General features: G+C 30.0%; 1 non-coding gene across 1 annotated transcript; it reads left to right on the top strand.

Moving 5' to 3' along the window:
- Positions 1-6,561: 6,561 nt before the first annotated feature.
- Positions 6,562-6,680, top strand: LOC126971269 (5S ribosomal RNA). Its single transcript, XR_007730882.1, has one exon. It is a non-coding gene; the product is annotated as a 5S ribosomal RNA (ribosomal RNA).
- The last annotated feature ends 11,868 nt before the right edge of the window (positions 6,681-18,548 follow it).

The following is an 18,548-nucleotide window of genomic DNA, read 5'->3' as shown; positions in this document are numbered from 1 at the left end:
CTTCTTCGCTGTAATAAGAATGAGAATCGCGACATTTTGGAGTCGATTGCGCAGCTCAAAAAATAAAATCCTCACGGCTATATCTGACGATATCAGGAGCCCTATATATATGTTTATATATATTATGGATGGATATCTGTTCACATGGAGAATAACAAAAAATAAATTGGACTTGTAATTAATGTTATGAATTTTTATATTTTTATATATTGGACACCACACCCTTACACAGTAATGGATTTCTAGTTTTTAAGTTTACTTTTAATTAGAATAAAGAATATTATTATTATTATTATTATTATTATAATTTTTCTCAGCCTTTCGCTGGTTTGCCTGCATTTACGGGTCGAAACCAAGTAAATGCAGCGTGTGGTGTGTTAAATTTATGTGTAGGGTGAAATGTCGTGTTCGTCAATTTGTAAGAACTTTCTAACGATTCGGCATGTATTTAAGATGGCGACTTTTTGTAAGGTTATGTAAAGAGTTTCCTTTAGTTCTAGTAGTTTAAGACTATGTAACAGATGGTTTGGGATAACACCTGTGGTGGAAAGGACTATTGGAATTACGTATACTTTTTTTTGGTTCCAGATTCTAGCCACTTCATCCTTCAGTTCAGTATATTTGTTGATTTTTTCAGAAATTGTTTTTTGTAAGTTATGAGTGTTTGGAACAGCAATGTCTATCAGGTAGGTTATTTCATTTAATTTATCTTTGAGCGTTATATCTGGTCTATTGTAGTGAATGGTTCTGTCTGTAAGTATCGCGCGATCAAAATAAAGTTTATATGTATCGTTTTCTAAAACTGTTTGTGGTTTATATTTGTAATAAGGTGTGTTTGTGTTTTGTATGAGTTTGTGTTTGAGTGCTAACTTTTGGTGAATGATATTGACTACTTGGTTATGTCTATGCGTGTAATCTGTTTGTGTGAGTGTTGTACATCCTCCGGTAATATGTTGGATGGTTTCTGGTTGAACGTGGCATTTGCGGCATTATTATTATTATTATTATTATTATTATTATTATTATTATTATTATTATTATTATTATTGTTGTTGTTGTTGTTATTATTATTATTATTATTATTATTATTATTATTATTATTATTATTATTATTATTATTATTATTATTATTATTATTATTATTATTATTATTATTATTATTATTATTATTATTATTATTATTATTATTATTATTATTATTATTATTATTATTATTATTATTATTATTATTATTATTATTATTATTATTATTATTATTATTATTATTATTATTATTATTATTATTATTATTATTATTATTATTATTATTATTATTATTATTATTATTATTATTATTATTATTATTATTATTATTATTATTATTATTATTATTATTATTATTATTATTATTATTATTATTATTATTATTATTATTATTATTATTATTATTATTATTATTATTATTATTATTATTATTATTATTATTATTATTATTATTATTATTATTATTATTATTATTATTATTATTATTATTATTATTATTATTATTATTATTATTATTATTATTATTATTATTATTATTATTATTATTATTATTATTATTATTATTATTATTATTATTATTATTATTATTATTATTATTATTATTATTATTATTATTATTATTATTATTATTATTATTATTATTATTATTATTATTATTATTATTATTATTATTATTATTATTATTATTATTATTATTATTATTATTATTATTATTATTGTTGTTGTTGTTATTATTGTTATTATTGTTATTATTATTATTATTATTATTATTATTATTATTATTATTATTATTATTATTATTATTATTATTATTATTATTATTATTATTATTATTATTACTATTATTATTATTATTATTATTATTATTATTATTATTGTTATTATTGTTATTATTGTTATTATTATTATTATTATTATTATTATTATTATTATTATTATTATTATTATTATTATTATTATTATTATTATTATTATTATTATTATTATTATTATTATTATTATTATTATTATTATTATTATTATTATTATTATTATTATTATTATTATTATTATTATTATTATTATTATTATTATTATTATTATTTTTATTATTATTATTATTATTATTATTATTATTATTATTATTATTATTATTATAGCTGTGGTTTCCTTTTGTGAATTACTGAAGAATAGGCAACAAGAGTTAGAACCGTTAGACACCCATAATTTATTAGCATAATATTTAATTGAAATTGAAGGGAGAAATGTGTGAATGTAAGTGGGAATATGTCTAATAGAAGGGTAGAAAGTATGGAGGATATAAACTACGATTTAATATTATTGCGGGAAATAAATTAGTCCTCTTCCCTGCGTCGTAATCCTCAGTACTAAGGGTCGTGACCACCCCTCTGTATCACTTTCTCACGTATGATCGCTCTCCATCTATTCCTGTCTCTGGCGGTGTGAAAGGCATTGTGAACCGTAGAGTCGAGGACGCAGTCCACGAGGCAATACGATGGTCCTCTTCTCATCTATTTTGCCGACCACAATGATCTCAAAGTTTCCATCGTCCTTCCTTGCGAAGTGACCGAAGTATTCTAAAACTCTGCGCAGACATTCGGAAGATAATCGCGAGGAGATCATGAGTTCAAGCAGTATGGAGAGATTAGATCGAAATGCTGTCCAGGGGATACGGAGCATCTTTCTCCAGCACCACATCTCAAAGGCGTCAATGCGTTTGCGGTCTGCAGCTTTCAGTGTCCAAGTCTCAGCGCCGTACGAAAATATCGAGAAGACTAGGGTCCATACCAGTTTGGCCTTAGTTTTAACGGAAATGTTGCGATCTCTCCAGATTCTTCCAAGCTGGGACATAGCGCTCTTAGCCATGCCAATTCTCCTTCGTACTTCCCTCTCGCACGAACGAATTGCGGGAAATAAATTAGTAAAGAATCAATAATGCAAGGGAAATGGCATTAATTGAGAAGAAAAGGAATTTTGATGGGGCGAGGGATATTGTTCGCTAGAAGGTTATATAATGGAACTGACAATTTGGGGCAATAGAAAATAATATATTCAAGAGTCCCTTCCTCGAGGCCACATTCACTTATGGTATGGTCCCTCACTCGAATCTTGGCCAAAAAGACTGGTGAACAGACAAATCTCAAGTGAAGACGAATGCTGACGGAAGTATAGTTAATTATTATTATTATTAATAAACGTACCTGACAAGATGTATTATACGGGAACTTTAAAAAGTCGAACAACAGAAATTGTGATAACGCAAGAATGTCGATATCCTTTTTGTTCGACTTATAGTCTCAGTGTTTCCTAAGTCGTCGTTATATCGCCTTAACTCTCTAGATACGTCTGAGCAAAGTCTAAGATCGCTTTATAAATCTCAGCCAAAACCATCTTCGAGGTTGATTTTTCACAAACAACGATATTCAAATTCAAATTCAAATATTTTTATTCAAAATAGGATGTGACATCACTTATTGAAAGTCAAAAAACTACCATCCATTCCAAAATGAATGCCTCAGACCTGAGAAGAATGGGCGCAACATACTTAGCGGGCTGTTTTTTTTTTCATAGAATACATATGTTTACAAAGTAATATTGTATAATTAAACTTATTATTTAATAGCCTGAGGGCGGTCACTCCATTCCCAATCATCATTAAGAAAGTCATTTATGTTATAGAAACCTTTACCACACAAACGTTTTTTAACAATTCTTTTGAATAACGTAATACTTTTGTTATATATGTGCACATTAATATCTAACCAGAATCAGAATGACTACTCTTAAATAGGTATTAATAATAGAATAACAATTTGTAGCCAAGGCTATTTGAATTGAATACGATTGTCAAGGTACAGGTAGATATAGCATGTCATGCATCTTACTTTGAAAATGACAACCTTCTATATCTATACAAACTATATGGATGAATCCCTTCTAATAATTTAAACACATGATCGGATTTGGTACGGCAGAATCATTGGACGTGATCTGATAGCGGTTCATATTATTATCGTCCGGACAGTACAGTGCTCCCAAATTAATAATATGCAAACAGATCTTCGCTACTGGGCGTATTCCTGGAAACACCCGAATCATTCAATCGTAAGAGCCCTAAACAATGCTCTTGCATTTTGCACCTTGTGCGAAATAAATAGGAGTGAAATTATGTGTTCACAATACGAAAACAAATCGGGCGGTCGGCTGTGGTAGCCGGTCAGTCAGTCGTCTTTAAGTATTGGTGCCAACTGCAAGTGTTCAGTCTATGTGGAATTATATAGAGCTTCTATTACACACCCCTCTTGTTATTATTATTGTAATATAATTCTACTAAATTATGCAAAAGTAATGCATTTTACCACTCTATATAGATATCGTCTCCCGACGGTCGGGAAATACGACCGTTGCCAAAAAGTGGCGAAGATCTGTATGCATTATTAATTTGGGAGCACTGTACTGAGTACGATGTCGTACCAATTGGTGCGAGGCGCTCGCCGGACCATCCGATGGTCCGGCCGTACCAAATACGTCCATGTGTTTAAGCTATTAGTCACTGATGTCAATCAAGAAACTAATATACAATATTTCGAGTGTAACCGCAGAGGTTACTCTTTGCGTTGATGAAGGAGTACGTCGCCACGCGTCGGTGAGGACAATTAGTTATCTTATCTAATATATAAAATTCTCGTGTCATGGTGTAAAACACTGTACTCCTCCGAAACGGCTTGACCGATTCTCATGAAATTTTGAGTGCATATTGGGTAGGTCTGAGAATCGGACAACATCTATTTTTCAACCCCCGTAAATGTTAAGGGTGGTCCACACGATTTTTTTTTTTTTTTTTTTTTTATTTGTTTGATTACTATTATTAGAGTCAGCATTAAAAATACATACAACTTCAAATTTTCACCCATCTACGATCAACAGTTACTTTTGTATCGCGATTTTAATATCGGCAATACAACGTTTGCTGGGTCAGCTAGTAAGTATATATAAAATTCTCGTGTCACAATGTTAGTTACCTTACTCCTCCGAAACGGCTTTACTGATTTTTACCAAATTTTATATGCATATTCAGTAGGTCTGAGAATCGGCTACTATCTATTTTTTCATATCCCTAAGTGATAAGGGTTTTCACCCATAACATGTTTTTTTTAATTTTTGGACAATTTTTTTAGTTTTGTTTATTCTGATTCAGCATTTAAAAAATACATGCAACTTACAATTTTCACCCTTTTTTGATCAACACCTATTTATGTAGCGCGATTTTTATATTACTTTATATGGCAATATAACGTTTGCTGGGTCTGCTAGTATATGTATATATTTTATTTTACTGGTCATTGGCCACAAAAATATATTATGATTTTTGATTCTTTAAGTAATATACCTCTTAAAGATAGCAAAATGCATATTTAAAGGGTCACTGTTTTCAATCTATACTTCTCAGTAATGCAAGGAGGGATGAAATTAAAATTAACATCAACATTTAACTTGCAGAGTCCTTAACTTAAATAAAACTTAACAAAATATACAGATTCTACTACTATACTATTTTAATAAGCAGGTAAATCAAATACTAGAGGATAATTGTCAGCAGGAATCATGAAATTTGGCGAGTAATAAGATTACTTACATATTTCAAGACAAAGATAAAATTCTGAAATCGGGTATTGTTGTAAGTGGTATAAGTCGTATTGAAGAATCATAGTCAGTTAGTATTGAATATTTTGTCCTCTGTGTTATATTTTTAGGGTTCCGCACCTCATAAGGAAAAAACAGAACCCTTATAAGATCACTTTCATGTCCGTCCGTCCATCTGTCTGTCTGTCACAAACCTTTATGTCAGAAAGATGTGGAGATATCGAGTTGAAATTAAAACGATATACTCAGATCTACATTATCTTTAAACTGTTAAAAAATCTAACCACTAAGTTAACGTGAATAAAAGATACGACCGTTTATATCGTACAAAACGTATATTTCGAGATTAAGGGCATTAAAATTTATAAGGATTTTACGTAAACCTAGAACTATATACTTTCGCAAGTAGGTAATACCGTATTACGGCCGTTCCCAATATACCTACTATCTACAGATAGAGATAAATTACTACCTTCCACTGTCAGTAATTAGCTGTCAATAATCTAAAGCTGTCCCAATATACCCGATAAGTCCTTCTTATCGCCTTATATTGGGACGCGTGAATTGCAATTTCCATACAAACTTCTGCTATCGCTGGTAAGCTATAGGTACTTTCTCCCATTGACAGACAGCTTGTACGGATAAGGTGAGTTACCCTCGATAAGTTTATTGGGACAGTTAAGTCAACGATAGTTACGATTTTTATCTCAAGGAGGCCAAAACCGGAGATAGATTGAATATTAGGAACCGCCGTTACTCTACAAGTACAGGGAAAAAATCTGAAAACTATAAATTTTAAAAGTTGTTGGCTTTTTGTTCATTTAACTCTTATTTTATTTTGGTTTAGTTAATTGGTGTTAATATTATAGGTTGATAATGTTCGAATGATGCATTGTCAACGTCCATACCACGTTGAATGCACCGGTTCTCGTCCGATCACCGAAGTTAAGCAACGTCGGGCGCGGTCAGTACTTAGATGGGTGACCGCTTGGGAACACCGCGTGATGTTGGCTTTTTGTTCATTTAACTCTTATTTTTTTTTATAGTAATTGTAGTTTGAAATTCATAGTTTCAGAAAAGATTCGTATCTTTCGAAACCTAATTACCTAATCTAAACCAAATGATTAATTTTGACTAGAGAGTAGTAGGGATTCGCCGGTTCTGGCTCACAGTAGTAGGGATTCGCCGGTTCTGGCTCCTCGATTCTGGCTCACTTGCTCGTGATGCCTACTAAAAAAAAAAAAAGAAGTTTGGTGTCAAACTGGGGGTTTTGATGTATTTCCGAGCGATTGCGCTGATCCGTTTTTCGATATCTCTTATAGTTTCAAAGTTAGCATTTTAAATTAAACAGATCCATAATCATTAATAATCACTGGTCATTTAGCTAATGATTGGTGAGCGACTCAATGTCTAAATTTCCATGAACGTGATACAGGTAATTTACTAATTACCTCTATCACATTCGTTACTACGATTAAAAAGACAGTTTCTGTATTTATTATTTATTTTTAAAACATGATTTAAATAAAGTATATAATAAAACATCATTGCAGATTGTATCATTTTCAAAATATTTGATGAAATCATTCAAACTCTTCTTATTAAACTTAAAGTATAGATACATTATACAGTACTCGCCACACACTGCGGTATATTCATTCTGTACTCTTGCAGTATTGTAGTTATACATTCTGCAATTCCTTTGTAAAAACATCAGCTGGAATCCCTGAGGTGGACGACCATATGAATCGAAGTATTGTCCAATACCCTGCTCATCAATGTGTATTGCAACCCAGTGAGTGCCTGGCTTATTATCACTATCTAAATTGCTGACAATATAACAGGGCGTTACAACATATATCGGCAATCGGTTTGCCGCGTAAACATTATTTTTAATACTGGGATCGATTTTGTTCAAATAATTCTGTATCTCGATTGTATTCATATTAGTTGAGAACAGGGTCTTGTCAGTTGCGAGGATTGAATAGTTATGTGGATCATAATAACATAAGCACTCAATAAATAAGGCTTTAATGTATCTTATTCATGTATTTAAAACTTATATGGTTACAATAAAACAAAATATCATTACAAGCGATTCAAATATAAATCTATGAACATTTGATGAAATTATATTTTCATCAATTTTATTATAATATAAAAGCTGATTGAAAACGAACTTTGTACCTACATACTTACGTAGTCATTAGTACAATCTGGAAATGTTGACTCCATTAAACTATCAATAATTGAACTTATCATTTAAGTGCCATTATGTTTCACCACAATATTTAAAAACCAGTACTAATCATAAACAAATTTACTTTTACGATATTTTAGTATAAAATGCTAGAACTGTTCAGAAAAATAATCATTGAAGTGGCGTATTCAGTCAAATTATTATATATTTTGTGTGTTGTGTAATTGTTGAGTGATTTGCTGCAATGGAGGTAAGTTTTATCTATTATTCACTTTGAAATTAAAAAGTAATATCATTTGTTATATTAAGATATGTATGTATAATACTATTCTAAAGCAGTCTTATTGTTGTTGTAGAATGCATTCAACCCAACAATGGAAGAAACTACATATAAAACATTTTACTATCCATTATCTGAAGATAGTCAGGATTCATTAAAAGTTCCTCAACTTAAATCCTTGAAGAGGGCCAGCTCAAATGAAAATATAGATGCATTATTCGAAGTGAAAAAAACAAAACAAAAGAAAATATCATCATCAATATCCAGAGCACATGAGAATGGAAGTATTTACATTACAACTAATGCAGATGACGGAAGAAATGCATCACATTTGGTTAAAATAGAAATCTATGATCTCAATAAAATAAAAAACACGCCTGCACAAGAACAATGGAAATACGCTGATTATAGATTAAAATATTATACAATCGACAATAATGAAAGTTATAAGGACATAAAAAAGATTTTATACAATGTTACGAAGAAAATTTTAGAAACAGAAAATTATAAGAAATATAATTTTAACAATAAGTAGGTAGCTATGAAGAAATACATAAATATTAGTTCAGTTTAGTTATTAGTTTATTTATTCTCTTATACAAATAATATTATTATATTCTCATCATTTGGAAAATTAAACATAACGATATGGAACTCTGCTTTGTATGTAATGAGGTTGAAAAAATGATCAAGTGAGTTATTTTCTTTGTAAATTATTTAGTATTATATTATTGATGAAATGTGGCTAATATCATTCACTTATGTTGTAGTCAACCTGTTCTACAAAGTGGAGGAGGTTTTAAGAGAAGAAGTGCAGTATTACAAGGCAGTGAAGACAATGATACAAGTACAAAGAGAGGAAGACAAGGGGAACCATCCACATCATCGGGGCTCACCAGTGTGAACGATGAAATGGTGAACTGTTCTTTATGTCAAATCTTAATACGGAAAAGATATTATGCAAATCATCTTAGAAGTAACCTCCATAAGAATAACGTAATGCAATTACATAGTACTTTAAAAAATGTCACAGTACACGAATCGGCTTTTGGTAATAGAATTATCTCATATAAAATAAAGAGTAAATCCAACCAATTACAAACATTCGAAACACCAGAAATGTTTTTGAATTCTATTAAAAATGAAATTATTTCACTATATGAGGAATCTGTTCGATTGCTTACAATTTTTAAAGTTAATTTTATTCTGCACGCTAATTTTGTTCAAGAAACAAAAAATATTTCTAATGAATTTGAATTTCAAACATGTAGTTATACTGTAATGCAGGGTGAGGATTTAAATTTTTTCTTTTCGTCCTTATGTGATATGTTGATGACTAAAATTAGCACATTTGAGAAAAAAGATAGTGGTTGGAGTCTTAAGAAAATAAATGCATTAGACATGAATATAAACAAATTCAATCCATTACGTGGAAAATCATATATTGAAATACCTAAAGAAATCAAATTAAAAAAAAGTGTTATAAATGTACAAAACTCGGATGATTTATGCTTTAAATGGGCTTTGCTTTCTGCATTATATCCAGTTACTAAGAACTCTCAGAGAGTTTCATCTTACAGTAAATATTCAAATAAATTAAATTTTGACGGAGTTACGTTTCCTGTTAAAATGACAGATATACAGAAAGTAGAAAGGTTAAATAATTTAAGTGTAAATGTTTTTGGTCTTGAATACAATTGTAAAAAGAAAGTACATGAATTAGTTGGTCCATTGTATTTAACAAAATCACGGAAAATTGTTCATATCAATTTATTATTTATTTCGCACGGAACAATTAATCATTTTTGCTACATTAAAAACCTATCGCGTTTAGTAAGTGGTCAAATTTCAAACCATGAACATGCAATCTACATCTGTGACGGTTGTCTTTTACACTTCTCAACAAATGATAAGTTATCAGCTCATCAATTGAATGATTGTTGTCATATTAAAGTGGAATTGCCTAATACAGAAAAAACTTTAAAAGATTGGTTTGAACAACCAATTTCAAACAATGTCTTAAAATTTGATAAATTTAATAAGATGTTACAAATACCCTTTGTTATATACGCGGATTTTGAAGCTTTCCTTAATCCAATTCAGACATGCTTTAACGATCCATCAAAACCTTATACAACTAATGTTCACAAACACGAAGTTTATAGTTTTGGGTACTATATTAAATGTTCATATGATGATAGTTTATCAAAATATGAAACATATAGTGGTCCTCATTGTACTCATGTCTTTATGAATCAGTTGTATAAAGATTTAGAAGTGATTTGCACAAAAAATTATTTTGTCATAAGTCCAAAACCTTTGACTTCCAATGATAATGAAATTATTTCACAATGTAAAGACTGCTTTATATGTCAATCTAATTTAAATGGTGAATGTGCATTATACTTTGACTCGCATACAGGAAATTTTAGAGGAGTTGCACACGAAGTATGTAAGACAAAGTTTAGAATCCCCTATCACATTCCAGTTTTTTTACACAATCTTAGTCAATATGACTCTCATTTTATTGTTCATGCATTAAATTCTATTGAAGGGGAAATTGATATTATTCCACAAACGAAAGAAAAGTACATTTCTTTCACAAAAACGATAAAATTAAATAATCATAAAATTCAATTGAGATTCGTTGATTCGTTTAAATTTTTACCTTGTAGTTTAGACAAACTTGTTCAAAATTTGAAGGAAGAACAATTTCAAACATTAAAATATAATTTTCCAAATAATAATGATTTTTTACGTCTTAGAAAAAAAGGAATTTATCCATATGAATTTATGTCATCACATGATTCCTTAAAACTTTCAGCACTCCCTAGTCGCGATAAATTTTACAATACATTAACCGACACACATATTTCCGATGAAGATTATGAACATGCCAAGGATGTTTGGCAACACTTTCATTGTCAAAATATGTCAGATTATTCTGATTTATATCTTAAAACCGATGTTTTACTTTTAACAGATGTGTTTGAAAATTTCCGAGCCTTATGTTTGCAAACATATGGTCTAGATCCAGCTCATTATTATACAGCACCTGGGTTAAGTTGGGATGCTATGTTAAAATGCACAAAAATTAAATTAGAATTACTTCAAGACTTTGAACAAATAGCTTTTATTAGATCGGGCATTCGAGGAGGTGTATCTCAATGTAGCAATCGTTATCGCCAAAGCTAATAACAAATATATGCGAGAATATGATAAAGACACACCAAACTCATTTTTAGCTTATCTTGATGCTAATAACCTTTACGGATGTCCATACGGAGGGCCATGTCTCAATTCCTTCCTACAGGAGGTTTTGAGTGGGTAGATGTCACAACTAATTTTGATGTCCCTGATGATTATGAATATGGTTTTATTTTGGAAGTAGATCTAGAATATCCTATTGAACTGCATGATTTACATTCTGACCTACCCTTATGTCCCGAGAATATATGTATTGGTAATACAAAAGACATAAAATTAGTTCCAAACCTTCGTAATAAAATTAAATATGTGATTCACTACAGAAATTTAAAGCAATGTCTGACAATGGGTTTAAAATTACAAAAAATTCATAGAATTTTAAAATTCAAACAATGCGCATGGTTACAATATTATATAGATTTAAATACAAGCATGCGTAAACTAGCCACATCTGATTTCGAAAAAGATTTTTATAAATTAATGAATAACTCAGTGTTTGGAAAAACAATGGAAAATATCGAAAAAAGAGTAAATGTAAAATTATTGAGTCATTGGGAAAATCAGGGTAAAATTCTAGGCGCACAAGATTTAATTGCTAAGCCAGAATTCCATAGTTTATCTATTTTTAATGAAAATTTGGTTGCAGTTCAATTACGAAAGACGAAATTGTTCCATAATAAACCGATTTATTTGGGATTTTGTATATTGGATATTTCTAAAACTCTAATGTACGACTTTCACTATAACTATATGTTTAAAAAGTTTCAAAACAAATTAAAATTATTGTACACAGATACTGATAGTTTAATATATCAAATTTTTACAGATGATTTTTACAGAGATATAAAACCTGATTTACATTTGCGTTTCGATACCTCTGACTATACAGAAAAAAATATATTTGGCTATCCAAAACTCAATAAAAAGAAGTTAGGCTACTTTAAAGATGAAAACAATGGTAACATATTTAATGAATTTGTAGGACTTAGATCTAAAATGTATGCATTAGATGTTGAGGGAAAATTCACAGCTAAAGCTAAGGGGGTTAATAAAAGTGTTACTAAGAATATGAAAATGGAAAATTATAAGACTTGCTTATTTGAAAATAAGAACGAATATTGTTCAATGCTTAGATTTAAGTCAATAAAGCATAATATTTTTACTCAAAGAATAAATAAATCTAGTCTGTCATTTAATGATACCAAACGGTACATTTTACCAAATAATATTGATACCTTAGCTTGGGGTCATCATAAAATAGAATAAATATTATATTAAATTTTAAGAATAAATTATTATAGTTTTAAAAAACCAAATGAGAGATTATTGTATTTAGATGTATAAGTTGCGGAGTAAAACATGATGTACTGTATATTGTTTCAATTATAGATTTTTCTGTTTAAATAAATGGTGGTTTAATAACAGATTGTTTCATTACTATACTAAACCTTAACACACATAGACGTAGTAGATAATGCATCATTTCAATCATCCATTCACTGCAATAGTTGCTGGTCCAAGTGGATGTGGAAAATCAGTTTTCGTAAATAATTTTATAAAATTTTTGAATGATATCTGTGATGCAAATTTTACCCAAATCACCTGGTGCTTTGATGAAATGCAGCCTTTATATAATCTCAACCACATTAATTATCTTCAAGGTTTACCTGATTTATCTATGTTTGACGGAAAAAATCCTCAACTTGTAATAATTGATGACCTGATGAGGGAATCAGATGGTCGTATTGTTGATATATTCACGAAAGGAAGTCATCATAGAAACTTAAGTGTGTTTTATTTATCTCAAAATTTGTTTCATCAAGGTAAAGGACAAAGAGATATATCACTCAACTCAAGTTATATAATATATTTCAAAAATCCTCGAGATAAAACCCAAATTCGATACTTATCTCGTCAAGTATTCCCTGAAAATCCGAAATATTTGGAAGATTCTTACAGAGATGCTACCAATGAAGCTCATGGTTATTTAATGATTGATTTGAAACAAGAAACAAATGAATTGTGTCGCGTTAAGACAAAGATATTTCCATCCGATGGATATTGCACTGTTTATGTACCCACAAAAGGGTTTAAATATGGTAAGAATCAAGAAATTTCGATCATTTATAAATGATGCATAGACGTTTAAAGACGCATAAAGATTTGTTAATTGCTCTACATAAACTGAAGCCAAAATATCAAAAAGCTTTATTAAAATCATGTAATAAAACAGAAATAAATTACATTTGTGAATGTATTCATAACGTACTGCGGGGTAACGTTGAATTGGCCGAGAAAGAAAAATCTAAATTAAAGAAATATAAAAATATTCTTCGAAAATTGGTAAGAAAAGGTACGAATAAAATTAGAAAAAATATAATTGTACAAAAAGGAGGTTCATTTCTACCGATAATATTGGGTTCTATTCTAAGTGAGTTGATTAATTCATTTATTTAAGAAAATGGATAATGCTAAAAAAATGTTACTTATTGAACCATCATTATTGGAGAAGTTAAAACAACACAAAGAAAATGATACGCCAAGATCTCGATTAGATACTGATATGCAAAATATCTTAAGCAGTGATATAGAAGATCGAAAGAAATGTATTTTATATTTGCAAACCCTTCAAAGATATCTAAACTTCGTCAAAGAGGATCGACAACCATACCACATACCACTTATAAATGATAATGATTCATATATTGGTTTTAATCAAGGTCATAATGAAATCGATACTGATTATATAAATCATGATGTGAATAAAATAAATGTAGTTCCTTCTCAAACATCAGTGGAGGTTAACAAAAATATTGGGGAAATATACACGAGCTCTGAAATACTGAAACTAATACCGAAAACATATGCTAAAAAAGGTGAACTTTTACTAAATTTGATTTCCTTGAATAAAAATAAAATAAGCTGGGATGAATCTGGTACCGTGATTATAGATAATGAAAAAATACCTGGGAGTAATATTGTGGACTTGGTGAGTGATACCTTGAGAGCTCTTCAGAAAAGTGAACCTATAGGTTGGGAAAAATTCGCAACAACTTTAAAGGAAATAAAAGTACCACTCACTTATATCGGGAACCCAAAGCGAGTGGATTTTATAAACCATTTGCAATTAAAAGAGGTTGAATCTAAATCAGTACCTGACGAGGAATTTTCTACACCAACAAGTAATAAGTACACAGGGAAACTAAAAAAAAGATCGGACTGGGAAAAATGGACCCCATATTAGAAATAAATAAAATTTATTATGATGCATCACATCCTGCTGGCTACAGCACTATTGATAAATTGTCAAAAGCAATGAAGGGTAAAATGGACAGAAATAGTGTCTTAAAGTGGTTACAATCACAAGAAACATATACTTTACATAAACCTGTTCAAAGAAAATTTTCTCGTAACAGATATATTTTGTCTAATATTAATGAGTTATGGCAGGCCGATTTAAGTGATATGAGATCTTATTCTGAATATAATGATGGTTTCAAATACATACTTTGTGTTATTGATGTCTTTAGTAAATATGCGTATGTTCGAGCAATGAAAAAGAAAAACTCTGAAACAGTTAAGGAATGCTTTGAAAGTATTTTTGCTGAAGCTAATACTACACCTACACATATACAGTCTGACAAAGGAACTGAATTTGTTTCCAAATATGTACAAAAATATTTTAAATTAAAAAACATAAATTATTATACAACCAATAATCCAGATATTAAAGCAAGTATTGTCGAAAGATTTCAGAGAACTCTTAAAACGAAAATGTGGCGCTATTTTACACACAAAAATACTCATAAATACATTGATGTTTTACAAGATCTAGTGCATTCATATAATCATAGTTTTCATTCTAGTATAAAAATGTGTCCATGTGATGTTAATAATACAAATATAATGAGTGTATGGCAAAATTTATATGATAGAGAAAGTAAGATAAAAACATCAATTAGTATGGTGAATCCAAGAATTCACGTTGGAGATTATGTTAGAATAACAAAACATAAACATATTTTCCAAAAAGGATATGAATCAAATTGGAGTGACGAAATATTCATCGTATCTACCATAATACACCGATCTCCGTTTGTAGTATTTACTTTAAAGGATTTAGAAGGCGAAGAGATAGTTGGTACTTTTTATGAAAAAGAGTTACAAAAAATCATATTCGACCCCACTACTAAATACAAAATAGATAAAATAATACGCTCTCGATATACCGGTAACAGAAAAGAATTGTTGGTGAAGTGGAGAGGTTATCCAAATAAATTTAATAGCTGGATATTAGCTTCTACTTTGAAAAAAATATGAATAAAGATAGTTTTTATTTAACTTTACTAAGCAATAGTTCTATGGATTATTTTCCTGATAATACAACAACATTATTTTCTACGAAACTGCCAAAACCAACAATACTAGAAGGTGAATGGAGGGTTGGAGTAGTAGAATTTCAGTACCCATGCACTATGTTCACCGTTCAAGAACATGAAAACATTATTTATATAACAAAGTTGATGAAAGTACCCGATGAAAGTAAACCGTCATATGTTTATTACAAGACACATATTCCAGCCACAAATTACGATAACATAAATCATATTTTGATGGCACTGAATAACACTCGAGAAAAAATTAAATTTAAATGCGATGAGGTTTCAAGGATTGTAGTTGCTACGATAACGGATGAATCCATAAAATCTGTAACTCTATCACCTAAATTATGTCTTCAACTAGGGTTCGAACCAAACAGGAACCTCGTTGAAAAAAATTTTGGAAAGTGTCCAGCTAATTTGCATTTGGGTTTACCGTCTCAATTATTTGTTTATTGTGACATAGTGGAGCCTCAAATCGTTGGAGATGTTATGACACCCCTTTTACGAATAATACCATTGGATCCCTCAAAATACATATATGGAGCGTACAAAATGCACGTTTTCTCTCCTCCCCATTACCTACCTGTGATGCGTAGAGAATTTGATACAATTGAAATAGATATAAGAACAAGCACCGGTCAAAAGATACCATTCCAATTTGGAACAGTGTGCATTAAACTCCACTTTCAAAAATTATAATGTACGGCAAACGTGATAATATTTCATGTCCATATGAACACTATTATACTCACCAGGCCGGATCGGGTATCGGAGTTATTTATAAAGGAGCACCGTATCAAAGAGGTCATGGAATCGGAAGTTTTCTTGGGGGGCTGTTTAGATCTATTTTACCACTACTGTCTAGTGGTGTTCGAACTATTGGTAAAGAAGCATTAAGTACCGGTGTAGGTATATTATCAGATATGGTTAATGCACGCCCCATGGAAGATTCAATAAAAACTCGTCTAAAAGAAGTCAGCTCAAATTTGAAACGAAAAGCTGATGCTAAAATAGATAATATCAACATGTTTGGATCTGGGTATATAACAAAACGAAAACGTCGTTCTGCGATCATTCCATCATTGACTGCGAAAGCGAAAGCTATTAAGAAATTAAAATTGAATCAAAAACAAATCAAAGATATATTTACTGATTAAATATGTCATTTTTACATAGTCAGTCTTGTGAATGCATTAAGTCCGAATTGGATTTATTTGCATTACCATCAACTCAAACTAGCATTGAAAGTGGACTATGGATTCATTATAAGCCCATTTCATCACTTGCTGATGATGGACCAATAGAATTTCAAGTACCTGGGGCAGGTGATGACTATGTGGATTTATCCCATACTTTACTCCATATAAAAGCTAAAGTTTTGAATCAAGATTATACAAAACTGACAGTACCGACAGTTGTGGCCCCAGTTAATAATTGGTTACATACACTTTTCAGTCAACTTGATGTATATTTAAATCAAAAACTTGTATCGCCACCGAATAATACATATGCATATCGAGCTTATATTGAAACTCTATTGAATTATGCACCTGCTGCAAAAGAATCTCATCTCACTTGTGGTCTATGGTATGAAGATACAGCTGGAAAAATGGATGCAACTGATGAACAAAATAAAGGATTTATTAGAAGACAAGAATTGGCTAGTGAAAGCAAAGAAATAGAAATGATAGGACATTTACATGGAGATTTATTCAACCAAGAAAAATTTTTGATTAATGGCGTTGACATGTGCGTAAAGTTAGTTCGTTCTAGAGAAAATTTCAATCTCATGGCTTCATCAACTGACCATAAATTTAAAGTGTCTATTACAGATGCAACTCTTATTATTCGAAGAGCACGAATCAACCCAACTGTGCTACTTGCACATCAAAAAGTTTTATCATCTACCACAGCAAAATATCCAATCACGCGAGCAGAAGTCAAAGTTTTAACTATACCATCAGGCATTCAGGGGAAAACCCTTGATAACATATTCCTTGGTCAAATACCCAAAAGGTGTATAGTCGGTTTTGTAAATAATGCATCCTTTAATGGTAGTCTCACAAAAAACCCATTCAATTTCGAAAATTATGATATTAATACATTTTGTTTATACATAGATGGACAACAGATACCTTCAAAAGCCTTACAGCCATCGTTTGACAATAATATTTTTACTACGGTCTATCATACGTTATTCTCAGGAACAGGTATACATTTCCTAAATGAAGGCAATGGAGTATCAAGAGAGCAATATGCCAAAGGGTTTTGCTTGCTAGCCTTCGACTTAACACCCGATTTATCAGCAAATTCTTCAAGTCATTGGAATCTTATAAAACATGGTAGTGTAAGATTAGAAGTTCGTTTTGAATCAGCTCTTACACAAACAATTAACTGTATTGTTTATGCGGAATTCGATAATGTTATTGAAATTGATAAAAATCGTAATATTTCTGTAGATTACAGCAGTTAGAATATAATAATTAATGTTTGAATCGTTTGTATCCTTGTGTATTTTTTATGTTGATTAAATACTAGATTACCTTATAAATTTATATAATAAAAATATGTATATAAAATGATATTTTGTTTTATTATGGTGAAACATAATGGCACTTAAATGATAAGTTCAATTATTGATAGTTTAATGGAGTCAACATTTCCAGATTGTACTAATGACTACGTAAGTATGTAGGTACAAAGTTCGTTTTCAATCAGCTTTTATATTATAATAAAATTGATGAAAATATAATTTCATCAAATGTTCATAGATTTATATTTGAATCGCTTGTAATGATATTTTGTTTTATTG

The sequence above is a fragment of the Leptidea sinapis genome, chromosome 1 (genome assembly GCF_905404315.1).
Source record: "Leptidea sinapis chromosome 1, ilLepSina1.1, whole genome shotgun sequence".
Taxonomy (NCBI): Eukaryota; Metazoa; Arthropoda; class Insecta; order Lepidoptera; family Pieridae; genus Leptidea; species Leptidea sinapis.
Note: the sequence above shows the minus strand (reverse complement) of the source record. Positions and strands in the feature narration are given on the sequence as shown.